The sequence below is a fragment of the Leptonychotes weddellii genome, chromosome 14, assembly GCF_054177405.1.
Source record: "Leptonychotes weddellii isolate Sample4059 chromosome 14, ASM5417740v2, whole genome shotgun sequence".
NCBI lineage: Eukaryota > Metazoa > Chordata > Mammalia > Carnivora > Phocidae > Leptonychotes > Leptonychotes weddellii.
In genome coordinates, this window is record NC_138382.1 from 29,282,361 (window position 1) to 29,297,877 (window position 15,517).

The following is a 15,517-nucleotide window of genomic DNA, read 5'->3' on the forward strand; positions in this document are numbered from 1 at the left end:
GTGATAAAATTAGCTGGTTATTTTGGTCAATATTCTATTTTTTTTTTTTTTGCTAAAAGAATATTTTCTTTACTATAAAATCTAAGTTATTTAGAATATTTATTGTAAATAGGTGATAATAAAAGTAACATTTCATATTAGCAGATTTTAGGTAATTTAGCTCTTTTCCCAGCAGACCTCATATCGATTCTACTATGTTGTTTTCTAATGTAAGAACCCATACCAGCTTCCAGCTGCCTACATACTAAAGACAACATCCCTCAGCATGTTCCTCACACCTGAACAATCTGGTAATAGTCCCAACACTCTTCTCTTCTGGCCTTATCTTTGATCCTTCCTCATGTCATTCTCACACATCCTTCCTTTGTACAGATGTATGCACATGATTCTATGTCTCTGAAAATTCCTTCTCTTTCATTTAAGATTTGCCCCACATTTAACATATAGTTCATGTCTTATCCATTTTCTAGAATGTGTCTAAGTTGATTTTTATTCCTCAGATTACTTGTAATCTTAACAATTTGTGCCATATAGTTTAGAATCTGTATATATATTCTAGTCCTGATCAGCCCAGGTCTGTTCATTGTATTTTCTTGAAATGCATCATATACTTGGGACAAATAATGTTCTATAGCACTTATTACAGTATTATATTTGTAGGAATAATTTAATAAAATTAAAATAATTTTTCATTTTAATTAAGCAGACACAGATAATCAAGCCATATAATCTGGTAACATAAATATGCCTGCCAATGTTGTGACTAAAAATTTGGGTCTCTCAAGCAAATGGTCTAGATAAACTTCTTATCTGTCTTACAAATTTTAGGGCCTATTTTGGTAGTGTTCACACACAAGGAGAAAGAAAAAGAGAAATGGATATCAAGAGTGCTTGTAAGAATAATTATCCCTTCAAAAGTTTAAGGGGAGAATAATGGTGAAAAAAAGGGAAAAAAATTAAAGATGGGAAGGGGGAAGGTTTTAGAGGATTCTTAGCTGTTATAAGTTTTGTTTGTTATATTAACAAAGCCTTCTATGTGATTTCTGGGTTCATTTCTAGGGTTCTTAGATATTTGTGACTATGCTCTGTTGGAAACATCTTTTATCTTATCATCACAAGTGTCCAGTATCACTGTAAAGTAGAATAAGTATTTCAGTATCTTCTAAGTTTAATGCCTAAACAAAACATTAGCATAGGTACCTGGCATAAGTGAAAAATAATTTTTTACATTTATGTAAAACAACACAGTTTCTATTCCATAGCAAAGGTTTTTGCTTTAGCTGTTTTTGTGGTGGGGGCTAAGTACAGCTTATACTATAAGGTGGTTCTTTTATATTACATTGAGTATAGTCATACTAATTCTTTTATCTTCATAATTTTCAACCTTAATGCTCAGACTCAGAGGTATGTTTATAGAGTCTCAGAAAACTTAGAAACAAAAAAGGTCAAAGTTTTCATCTAATGTATTTTTCCATTTAATAGATGAGGAGCTGATTTTTTCCCCCAAGATCACACAGATAACTGCTAACATCATCACGATTAGGATCCAAACTTCCTAATAAATCAAACTATTTATTTTCCTAATCATATATTTGGCATAGTCAAAACATTTTTAATTCTACTATTTTTGAAATGAGAATATTTTGAGGCAAATATGAATGATCAAATTATTTTTATAATCTTAAATTACCTTCCCATTCAGCTGGGATTAAAAATTTCCCTTATTATTTATGATCCCTACTTCCAAAAACATTCAAGATATTCTGTATAATTAAATATGATACATTAATAAGCATATTTCTTCAACATACTGTTTCTATAAATAAGATGATAACAATAAAGAAGGAATCTCAGAGGATTTGAGATTCAAAATAATTTTTCACCTAAAAGTGACCAGGTTCTATTTCACAGGCAAGTGAAAAATAAGCTTTCAGCTTACCTGAAGAAGAAAGCTAATTGATACCTCAAGAAATATAATCTTCCAAAGTCTAGGTAGAGAAAAGCATACATTTTGCTTTCAATTCTCAATGCAAAGTCATTCTCTTCTCTTAGGCCAAAAAATTACTGGGTCTAGCAGGTAAGTGGGTTTAAGACCAAGAGTTAACAAGGATCTTCCCCTCTCTGGTCCATATGAAAGCGTGGGAACCAGTGAAGGAGATTCAGAATATGACAGATTGTGAGGAGATCCTGGCATTGGGGATCCCTTGACCATGCCCCCTCCCCAAGAATTCTGGTACCAGACAGACTGTGTGGGAAAGGTTTTCTTGCTCTGCCAATCTATCACTAAATATATAAAGCCAAAACTATTAAAAATGTAAGAAATTCATCATTGCAGGTAACATGAGGACAATTAGCTATTACTCTGCAAATTGATAAAGAAGAAGAATCAAGCATTTATCCTGCCTTTTCTGAACAAAACAAATAGACTTCAAATATTCATATAATCAAATAGGTCTTCTTTTTTTTTTTTTTAAAGATTTTATTTATTTATTTCAGAGAGAGAGAATGAGAGAGAGCACATGAGAGGGGGGAGGGGCAGAGGGAGAAGCAGACTCCCCGCCAAGCAGGGAGCCCGATGCGGGACTCGATCCCGGAACTCCAGGATCATGACCTGAGCCGAAGGCAGTCGCTTAACCAACTGAGCCACCCAGGCGCCCAAATAGGTCTTCTTTTGATGAGTAAAATGTCTTTATAGAAGAAGTCAGGTTAACAAATGCAGAAATAATGCTACATTTAGAAAATCACCATTTTGCAACTCCTAATGAAATAATGGAGCTAGGCAAAGATTATTAATTAATTCTAAAACATTAGGTGAAAAGTTAATGGGAATCATTATAAAGAATGACTCAGATTGACACTACCTGAACACAGAGATCAATCATAGTTTCTCTGAAAGCATAACAACCAGATATGGTCTGCCGCCTGCTGTAAAGCAATAGCAAGTACATAACCCCCCAATGAAGTATTATTGGAAAAATAAGATGAGGACCTGAATCTAACCAAACGTCTAGATATAATTGTCAGTAAACAGAAAATCTGGGTGAATTAGGAATGGTTTAAACATCATCAAGAGAAAGTCTGCAGGCAAATAGAGAATGTGGGGCCCTCTACAAACAAATGACAAAAATGATTTTCAGCAAGTAAATGACAAGATAAAAATGTAAATAGAAAGACACTGATGCAAGCTATGGACCTTGTTTGAATCTGATTTGAAAAAAAATCAACTATAAAAATACATTTCTTTAGACAATCAGGATAGTGGTTAGAGCTGGGTATTAGTTGACATAAAACAATTGCTGTTAATTTTGTTAGTTTGGTGATAGCATTTTGGTATGTGTTTATGTATGTGTATGTATATATGCACACATATATCCTATCTCCTGGGCATTTATATTGAAGTATCTATAGACAAAATGACGTGATATGACATTTGTTTAAAATGTTACCAACACAAGCAATTGGAACAGGAGATGTGTAAGAATGATAAAATGTTGATAATCATTGAAGATGGGAGAATGGGTACATGGAGATTTATTCTAATATGTTCTCTATTTGGAAGTATGTTTGAAAATTTCTAAATAGAAAAATCTTCATTCAAATAACCTTTATATAAAAACAATTACAGTGGCAGATTTCAATATATCATCCTTCTTTAAAATCTGAATAGATCCATTAGACAAAGAAGGAAAAACATAGTGAAATTGACTAAGGCAATTTACATTCTACATTTACTATATATTTCAAAAAATTCACAATAAATTATGAAGTTTCCAATAATCTTTAGTATTTTCAAAAAGTTGAGACTTTACGACACTCTTTGATCATTTGTATTTTATTCAAAATAAGAAAAAACACTTATGAATTACTACAGAGATAATTACAGAAACTTGAATAGGAACAGCATATTCAATGAGATTTTTATTTCACTGATATTAAATTTCTTGGATATGATGATGCTATAATGGTTATGTACAAGAAAGTCTTATTTCTTAAAAGATGCCTCCTGAAAAATTTTGGGATGAAGTGTATTTATCACTGCAACTTAATTTGAAATAATTCAGCCAAAACACTCCACACACACATACACACACACACACACACACAGAAGAAGAAAAAGGTTGAGGAGAAACTCAGATTTTGTCTGGATGAAGGATGTACATGTATTATACTATTCTTTTAACTTTTTTGTAGGTCTGAAGCTTATCATTGTAGAGGGTTGGGGAGAAAAATAAAATTAAGAAAATAAAAAGTTGAATAAACAAAACTTTACAATTTTAAAAGTTAAATGCAGGGTGCCTGGGTGGCTCAGTCGTTAAGTGTCTGTCTTCAGCTCAGGTAATGATCCCAGGGTCCTGGGATCCAGCCCCGCATAGGGCTCCCCGCTCTGGGGAAGCCTGCTTCACCCTCCCCCTACTCTCCTTGCTTGTGTTCCCTCTCTTGCTGTGTCTCTGTCAAATAAATAAAATCTTTAAAATAAATAAATAAATAAATAAATAAATAATAAAAGTTAAATGTGTTAATTTGATCTCTTGGATCAAATAAAAAATTAAAATATTAAATTACATTCATGAGTCCAGAGAATATTTCATACAGATATCATCTCTAAATGGTCATGAAGGTAGGAATTGACTTTAGGGTCTTTTATGACAGCACGGACACATGAGTATAAATATCCCAAAACAAGCATCATTAAAATAAAAGTTGATGTTTTGTGGCCATTTATGATTGCCAGGCAATGAACTACACATTCTACGTCTATTATCTCATTTAATTATCATGATGAACTCATGAGAAAGTACAATTATCCTCTAAATTTACAGTAGTCCCACAGACTGGAGTGTGGCGCTCCCCTTTGTTATTATGCACAGCAAAATTACTACTCACTTTCATCTTGCCTTAAGCTGTCAGAACTAGCAGTCACCATGCTTCCATAAATGAAATGTCTACTTCAGCATAATGATTCAACAAGTATAAAAAATAAATTAAAAATGATTAAAGACCTAAATCTGAGATCTGAAACTATAAAAACCCTAGAAGAGGACATAGGCAGTAACCTCTTGGACATCGGCCATAGCAACTTCTTTCTAGATATGTTCCTGAGGCAAGGGAAACAAAATAAAAATAAACTACTGGGACTACATCAAAATAAAACCTTCTGCACAGTGAAGGAAACAATCAGCAAAACTAAATGGCAACCTATGGATTGGGAGAAGGTAACTGCAAATGTCATATCTGATAAAGGGTTACTATCCAAAATATATAAAGAATTTATAAAACTCTATACCTCCAAAACAAATAATCCAATTAAAAATGATCAGAAAACATAAATAGACATTTTTCCAAAGAACACAGACAGATGGCCAATAGACACATGAAAAGATGCTCAACATCACTTATCATCAGGGAAATACAAATCAAAACTCCAATGAGATATCACTTCATGCCTGTCAGAATGGCTAAAATCAACAACACAAGAAACAGCATATGTTGGTGAAGATGTGGACAATGGGGAACCCTCTTATACTGTTGGTGGGAATGCAAACTGGTGCAACCACTCTGGAATACAGTATGAAATTCCCTCAAAAAGTTAAAAGTAGAACTATTCTATGATCTAGCAATGGTACTACTAGCCATTTACCCAAAGAACACAAAAATACTAATTAAGGGGATATATGCACCCTGATGTTTATAGCAGCATTAACTACAATAGCCAAGTTATGGAAAGAGCCCAAGCATCCACTGATTGATGAATGGATAAAGAAGAGGTGGACTATTACTCAGCCATAAAAAAAGAATGAAATCTTACTGTTTGCAATGACATGGTTAGAGCTAGAGAGTATTATGCTTGGCAAAATAAGTCAGAGAAAGACAAATACCATATGATTTCACTCATGTGGAATTTAAGAAACAAAACAAATGAGCAAAGAGAAAAAAAAAAAAAAGAAGAGAAAGACAAACCAAGAAACAGACTTTCAACTATAAAAAACAAATGGATGGTTACCAGAGGGGAAGCGGGGCAGCGGGGGGTGGTGGTGGTGATGGAAATAGATGGAAATAAGTGATGGGGATGAAGGAGTGCACTTGTTGTGATGAGCACCAGGTGTTGTATGGAAGTGTTGAATCACTATATTATACATCTGACACTAATATTACAGTGTGTGTTAACTAACTGGAATTTAAATAAAACTTAATAAAAAATAAAGAATGTAGACTCTGAGGCAGTCAGCCTGCAAATTAAATTCCTGTTCCAATACTTTTTAGTTTTGTTACCTTGGTCAAGTGATTTGCTCTCACTGTTCTTCATTTTCCTCAACAATAAAATGTAGATGGTACAGCTTCACAAGTCGAGATTATGTGAGGTAGGTGCATTTAAAGAACATAGTACAGAGCCCAGTCCAGAAAAGGACAGTAATCCCCCCTTATCTGTGGGGGATATGTTCCGAAACCCCCAGTGTTTTATCTGAAGCTGCAGGTAGTATCAAACCCTATATATACTCTTCTTTTCCTACACATACATACCTATGATACTTTAATTTATAAATTAGGCACAGTAAGAGACTAACAATAAAATAGAACAATAATAGCAGCATACTGTAATAAAGGTTATGTGAATGTTGTCTCTCTCTTTTTCAAAGTATCTTGTTGTACTGTACTCACACTTCTTGTGATCACCTCACATCTCAGGCCTCAAATGCCAACGGATGAGAAGAAATGGGTGAATGACAGGCTTGGCGACATAGTTAGGCTACTACAGACCTTCTGATGAGTTATCAGAAAGGAGGATCATCTGATTCTGGACTGCAGTTGACAGCAGGGAACTGAAACTGGGGACATGGGGGACTACTAGATCGGTAAATGTTAGATACCATTACAGGGAAGGACATTCTTTACTGCAGCAGCTTCAGAGGATTTTGAGAAAAGCAACAGTGTTCCAAAATAAAAAGCTTGAAGCAGAAATAGGGAACAGGGAGATACTGAAAGTAGCAATATTTATCAATTAAGTAGCAGAGAGTCTGAATTCAACTATATCCCCAAGCAAAGTGCCTGATTAGTATTAAGTGTAAGCTTATTAAATTCAGTTATTTGACACATGTTTAACAATGAACACCTAAGCGCTTTACAATAAAGATTTAGATCGATATTTTACTCATTTAAAAAATAGCAGTAAAATAAGCACAAAGTACTTAAACTTGAATTCACTAATTAAAAAAAAAAATCCAAGATCATTCCATGAAGTGAGCACATAGCACCAAATCTCCTACCATAGCAAAAGAAGATCAACATGAGAAATATTATCAAAGAACAGTTCATCATGGCTGTATTGACGTCATTCACCACTGTATTTAACATGGAAAGATAAACTGTTCTAACCTGTCATGTAAAGAAAAGCACCAGTTGTCTTGCGAGCTTTCTGCTGTCTACACTGCCAACATCAGCTTTGGCTGGCTTATCTGCACCTTTCCTTCCTATTTTATAAAAAGAATAATTAAGAAATGAAATAATCCTTAAAGCACAAAGCACGGTCAATATATTTCCCATCCACTTACAAAAAAAGTAATTATCCAGAAAGTCATAAGCCCTAGCTAAAACCTAGGTCTTACTACTTGTTTTTCAAAAGGAAAGTTAATAAGAAGTAAAGTAAGAAAGACTGTCCGGGTAATTTACCGCAGATTCTAAAGAAGAGGGCACAGAATTGAAGTTAATAGAAATACTGTTCACCTCCTGCATTCTACATCTGCATTAATGCCATGCCTAAAGTTATCTAAGAATCTAAAAATAGAAAAAGCAAATTAGAATATAGTTTTGCTGTAAAGAAAAAAAAATTATGTAAATACTAAAAAGTGGGTGGGTGAACAATCATTTTTAATTCTTTTAACTATAATATTCCCTCTGCAGCCTTAGGCTCATATTTCTGAGTACCCCTTGGTAAAATAATTTATAGAAGCAGAACTTATGAGCCCATGGGGAAATAGAATTATGGGAACAAAACCATGCTTGAACATAGTATTTTAACAGGTTTATTATTCACCAAAATAAAACAATATCTAACATGTATTAAAGATGTAGTGACATATTATTACATATTCCATTAAGAGGAAAAATATGAGCAAGATATAGACTTTTTAGGGAAGATGACTTTTTAAATAAGAAAAAAAAGTCTTAAAAGGACCTTGCCCTTATGGAATTCTTAGGGAGTAGTCTGGTTAAGCAAGTGTAAAACAGAGAGATAAATTACTGTGCATAATGAATGAATAGCAATCTACCAAGTGGGACTACCAGTGGGCTGGGAGGGTGAGAAAGGCAGATGAGGGAGGGGGCTGGAGATAATATGGAAGAGAGGATCAGTTGAGTATTTTATCTGGGGGGGGAGGGGCATGACTGAGGCTTTATTAGGACAGCTGTCCATTATCCATTTTAAAATCACTTATTCATCAATTTTCTAATCCCAAGCCAAAACATCCAAATCTTCACTAAAATTCTCTTTAAATGGATGCCTGGGTGGTTCAGTCGTTAAGCGTCTGCCTTCAGCTCTGGTCATGATCCCAGGACCCTGGAATGGAGCCCCGCATTGGGCTCCCTGCTCAGCGGGAAGCCTGCTTCTCCCTCTCCCACTCCCTCCTGCTTGTGTTCCCTCTCTCACTGTGTCTCTCTCTGTCAAATAAATAAATAAAATCTTTAAAAAAATAATAATCTAAAAAAAAATAAAATTCTCTTTAAAACAGCCAACCACCTTGCCTGAGGGGTGTATTATAAGATATCAATATTAGATAAATTTGGGTCAGAAAAAAGGAACAAATGGAACAGATGAAATGCAAAATTGTTAGAAACAGGAATTACTACCAGCAGTGAAATATGAGCATCTCCTTCACCAAATCCACAGAGATATTGAACAGAGTGCTGGACTTAAGCCAAATTTATTTAAATTCACAAGGAAGAATAAAGAGCCTTGACACCTCCCATCTCCTCAAATTCTCCATTCCCTATAATTTAAAGAATAAACTTCCAACTACATTTTGCTTTCTTTCAGTTAGTAGTCAAAAGCATCTTACACCACATACAAAAATCAACTCAAGATGGATTAAAGTCTTGAACATAAGACTGGAAACCATAAAACTCCTAGAAAAAAAGCACAGGGGGAAAGGTCTTGGCAATGATTTTTTGGATTTGACACCAAGAGCAAAGGCTAAGAAAACAAGATAAACAAATGGGACTACATCAACCTAAAAACTTCTACATAGCAAAGGAAACCATCAACAAAATAAAAATGTTACCTATAGAATGGGATAAAATATTTGCCAATCAGATATATGATAAGGAGTTAATATCCAAAATATATAAAGAACTCAAAACTATATAACAAATATATATGTATAACTTAAAACATGGGCAGAGAAACTGAAGAGACAATTCTCCAAAGAGGACATATAAATGGCCAAGAGGTACATGAAAATGTGCTCAACATCACTAATCGTCAGGGAAATGCAAAGTAAAACCATGAGATATCAATTCACACATGTTAGAACAGCTAGCATCAAAAAGACAAGAGATAACAAATGTTGGTGAGGGTGTTGAGAAAAGGGAACCCTGTGTACTGTTTGGTGGGGATGTAAATTAGTTCAGCCACTGTGGAAACAATATGAAGGTTCCTCAAAAAATTCAAAAATGGGGGCGCCTGGGTGGCTCAGTTGGTTAGGCGACTGCCTTCGGCTCAGGTCATGATCCTGGAGTCCTGGGATCGAGTCCCGCATCGGGCTCCCGGCTCGGCGGAGAGCCTGCTTCTCCCTCTGACCCTATCCCCTCTCATGCTGTTTCTCTCTCTCTCTCAAATAAACAAATAAATAAAATCTTTAAAAAAAAAAAAATTCAAAAATGGGGCGCCTGGGTGGCTCAGTTGGTTAAGCGACTGCCTTCGGCTCAGGTCGTGATCCTGGAGTCCTGGGATCGAGTCCCGCATCAGGCTCCCTGCTCGGCAGGGAGTCTGCTTCTCCCTCTGACCCTCTTCCCTCTCATGCTCTCTTCTCTCTCATTCTCTCTCTCAAATAAATAAATAAAATCTTTAAAAAATAAAAATTCAAAAATGAACTGTTGTATTATTCAGGATTTCCACTTCTGGGTATAGATCCAAAGGAAATAAATAAAAACAGGGTATCAAAGAGTTGTCTGCATTCCCATGTTCATTGCATCATTATTCACAATAGCCAATATATGGAATTAACCAAAGTGTCCATCAATGGATGAATGGATAAAGAACACACACACACACACACACACACATACATTCAGCCATAAGAAAGAAGGAACCATCTTGTCACCTGTGACGAACAGATGGACCTCAAAGGCATTATGTTAAGTGAAGTCAGAGAAAAACAAATATTGCTTCTTATCACTTATATATGGAATCTTTAAAAAAAAAAAAAAGTCAAATTCACGGAAACAGAGAATAGAAAAGTAGCTGCCATTTGCCAGGAGCTGGGGGTAAGGGAAATAGGGAGAGTTTGGCAAAAAGGTATATAGACTTTCAACTATAAAGTGAATATGATACGGTTATAACATCAAAAATGGTGACTATAGTTGATGACACTGTGTTGTAAAACTGAAATTTGCTAAAGGAGTAAAACTTAAGTGTTCTCACCAAACAACAACAACAACAAAACAAAAAAGGAAAAGATAAATATGTGCGGTGATGGATGTGTTAATTACACGGGGGAATGTTTTCACAATATATACACACATCAAATCTCCATGATGTACACTTTCAGTATCTAATAATTTTATTTGTCAGTGGTACATCAATAAAGCTGAAAAAAAAAGGGGGACAGTATGTTCACAGCCCCTTGAACATTAAATGAGTTTTTTTAAATTACTGAGTGCAAATTCAACAGTTTCCCTAAGCCATAGAACTGTTGCTTAAGTCACATATACTTGTGAAATTCTTGTAAATCTGTAAAGATATTCAAGATAAATCTTAACCTTAATATCTGTGTCCAACAAATCTGTAATTAGTGAGAAATTATCCTGTAGTGCACTTCATAGCCTAGAAATCTAAAATATTTCAGGTATAAAATTTTATGATTCCAGGTTTTATAATACACAGATGACCTTAAACTTTCTGAGTTTCTGTGAAATCATTTGAATAAAGAACATGATCATTTGTTTTCTACTACAAAAGGTTCTGAGAATCATCACATAAGTTAAGGGAACAAAATTGGTAAAATATCAACCTATAAACCAATAAGGTGTTTTTATTGCTATAAAAAATCCTGCATTCTCTGGCCCTTTTTTCCATATTCCCTAAACTTTTGCCTCAAATACTAATAACTTGGGGCCCTAAAAAATTTCTTAAAATTCTATAGCTTTTGAGATTTCTTTCTTTATTTTATATAGAAGAGAAATCAAGAGCCACTAATAGAATAGAATATTGATATCTTAAATTTCTGAGGAAAAAAATGAATTTTTAAAAGGCTGGATAATTTCATCAAGGTTGAATATTTGTTAATAATCTAAGTATGATTCAACCCTAAGAGTATCTGACTAATCTTTATCACCTTCTTATTGTACTTGCACATGGTCTACACCCAGAACCCTGAAATCAGGTAACCATTATTAGTATTAGTAAACATAACTTGAAATCTAGTGATCAGTAATAACATAGGTTCTATGGATCCATGCTGTAGACAGCTGATTTAGAGACAGAATTTTGTAATATTAGTCATTTATAAATTGAAAACTTCCAAGTTTAAGACAGAATAACAATCCACAATATTGGCTAATCTTTTGTCTTTTAGTCAAATGTGATAGATATTAATTAATTGATAAAAGTGGAATACCAATTAAATTACAAAAAAATGAAATCCAGGAAATGATGAATACAGGACTCAACATAATGGCTTTCTCTAGTGGAGGGAGGCAGGAAGATGGGGCAAGGACAGATGATTAAATATAGGATAATCTGGAGATCCTGGCTTTGATTTGCGTGGTGAGTTTGCTGATGCTCATTCCATTATTAAAAGAAAAGGAAGGAAGGAAGGAAGGAAGGAAGGAAGGAAGGAAGGAAGGAAGGAAGGAAGGAAGGAAAATTAGCCATGCATAGAGCAATAATGATTGTGTTTTGAACCAAGGTTTATGATTAATATAATTCTGAGGACTTGAGATCTAAAGGTAGGTGGAGGAGCTTTTAGAACTCACCTTTGCTGTAAATATTTAGGAAATACAGTCTTACATAATCAGATTGTTTTTTGCTTTATTAAAATGAATGAATGTTTTTTCTTTATAATGAAGAAACCTATTAAATGAAACAGAATCACTCTAAAGGTCTTGGGAGAATACTTTGAAAATCTCTTTTTAAATAGGACTTCAGAAGCAAGCATACATTAGGAAATTTTGGCTAACATCTGTGCAATTTCACTTATATTTAAACAGAACTGTGAATGTCTCCCCAGGGCACCTACCATTCTATTTTAATTATGCCACTTAAAAAAAAAAAAACTGTTTTAACATCTAACAAAGCACACATGATGTGAAAACACTTGTTAAACCACCTCCGCAGTTTTAACAATAAGACAAATATGAGATCATTGCATTTCTTAAGGCTCATTAGATGAGAATTAGTGCAGTGGCACTATTTTTGGAAAACTTTTGCCCTTAATGATATCTTCTTTCATATATATTTGCCATTTGGGGGGCCCTTTTTTAAATTAGTTTTCCACAGATTCTATATTAGACTTGCAAGATACCATAAAATAGAGCTGTGTTATAATGGTAGCACAAAACTACTCAAGTCAAGAAATTCAAAATAAATGACATGTGAACCATTGAGAATGACTTTGAGTCATGTTTTTGTATCAAACTGTCAGCCTAAAAAACAAATTATAGCTTTTGTGCTCATTTGTTACATATCAAAGACATTTAAATATGCTAACTTTAAGACACAAGAAAATATGGGTCACAAGTGTGAATAAGTTGAATTACTTACTCCTTGGGAGTAATTCTTTTGGGGAGAAGTTTAAATTTAAAGTTACATCCCTCAAGCCACTTATTTAAGCTGTATTCTACTTTTACAAATAGAAAACTACAGAATTCAAGCACAGTTCTAGGTACCCAAAAAGTCTAATTATAGTACAGAGACATTCTGATTTTTATTTGCAATTTATTGTGGCAATTCTCAGGATATAGTGGTGCATTTCAGTAAGAACTTGGTTAACTAGTAAGTTATGCATCTCCTAAGTGACAAGTAATTCAAGTAATTTCATATTTCTTTTGCAAAACAGACACAGACACAAGGGCAACTCCCTTGGGGAATATAAATACACTCTGCTCTTCTGCAATCTTACCTCTTAGATAACATGCTGTGACCACTGTACCAAGGTAGAGATTTTTTTCTTCCTCGTATGACTTATTCATATGGTCAAAGTGAGAGTGAAGCCCAAAGCAAAGGAAGAATGAGAATATTTTTGGCTGTAGGCTTTATAGTAGAATCTAAAGAATTATTGAATGTTCTACTGGGTACCTTCTAGATCACCAAGACAGGAAAACAGATCTAGACTAACAACAAAGCTTTTGAAGGAATGGGGGTTGCCTTTCTTACTGTTCCCATCCATACTCTCCAGAATTCAAGCATAATCTCACTGGTGGTTAGATTAGATAAATGATCCTGTCAATTGAGGTAGAGATGGAAGACCTCAACCCCTTTTTAGGACATCTAGATAAAGAAGAGCAATGGCTTTATGGGCAAGATTGTTTTGTGTTGTTTTGTTTTTTCCTGTATGTACAACTTTGTAAAATATTTTGGTGTACTCTTCAAAATGCCTGGGAGGATCTCTTGCCTTTAGTCCCACAGTAGCATATATCATATGCCAGGTACTATGCTAATTACTGAGAGCTTGAGTGAGAAGGGGAGCCAAAAAGCTTATATCCTAGAGGAGTGAGTGGACACAGGTCATTCAGGACACTGATATATTTGCCATGGTTAGAGAAGTTTCAGCACACTGAAAACGTGGTTTATCCATACTTGCAGGGAAAAATTTTGGCAAAGAGTCATCTAAATGGAGACATGAAGAAAGAACAGCATTATCCAAGTAACTGAGGGTGAGATGGATGGAAGTATAACTGCACACAAATAACCTGAATATAAGAGAGACCTACCTGCATAGTTTGACATTAGAGGAAGGGCCTAGACCTTTGAGACCAATGCAATCAACTGAAGCCCTGGCTACCTCTCTGGATGAACTACACAGCTTCTCTTGGCTGATTTCCTCTTTTTCGAATAGCATTGCTAGGAAAATGAAATGACATTACATGTAACCTATAAATACAGCACAGTAGTCTTCTCATAACTGTTAAATTTTTCCTGCCTTCACGTTTCCCATCCACATTCCTCTATTTCCATGGCTTTTATCACATTTTTTTTGTTATTAACATTGGCACAACTCAAAAAACAAGGAAAGGAAGAGGCGTTTTATTTTTTCTTTCTCTTCAATCAGCCAAATGCTATTGACATTGGACTGGTAGGCACTATGCCTAGCTGATTCTGTGTCCACCCCACCCATCCCCACCACTCTGAACCCTATTACGTGCTCCCTACACGTGGTAGGTAGGAAATAAATGAATGGTTATGTTACTCTACCTTCCCTCTATCTTATGGATTATTTTACCTATCCCGGTATTTTCTATGCCCTTCTGTAGTTCCGTGATATTATCAATCCTTTTTTCTAAATGTATAATTTAGTCTTAGGCTCCATTCTACCTAGGGATAGAGGGCAAAGGATTTGAAAAATTGAGGTCAGCAGTATTTTTCTTTTGTTTATATCAGAGTTTCTCAGCAGAGGCACAATTAACAATTTTAACAGATAATTCTGTGCTGTGAGGGGCTGTCCTGTGCCTTTGAGGTTGCTTAGCAGCATCCCTGGCCTCTATCCACTGCATGTCTGTGTTACTTCCTTCCTAGTCGTGATAAGAAAAAACGTCTCCAGATATAGCCAAGTGTGTGTGTGTGTGTGTGTGCCCCTAGGAGGCAAACCCTTTATCTATTGAGAAACAAACCTATACTATAGACAATATTCAACTCAAAAGAACTTTTATCATGGAAGAAACTATCCTTTTTTTTTTTTAATTAACAAGGATTAGGTAAATTTTGAAGTTTGAAGAGAACAAAAATTAAACTTAAGGTATTTAATGCTACAACAATTACATTTTGCCAACATAACCAATTCCCTACCGACATCCGTCAAAATAGGAACATATTGACTGAATTGGTGGGTCACCTAAGTGAAAAAGTTAGGATTTCTGATTTAGAGTACTGAAATCTCAAGATCAAGAGATAAGATATCAGGCGTCTGTGTGGCTCAGTCGGTTAAGCGTCTGCCTTCAGCTCAGGTCATGATCTCAGGGTCCTGTGATAGAGCCCTGCATCAGGTTCCCTACTCAGCGGGGAGCCTGCTTCACCCTCTACCCCCTGCTCGTGTTCTCTCTCTCTCTCTCTCTCTCAAATAAATAAATAAAATCTTTATAAAAAAAGAGA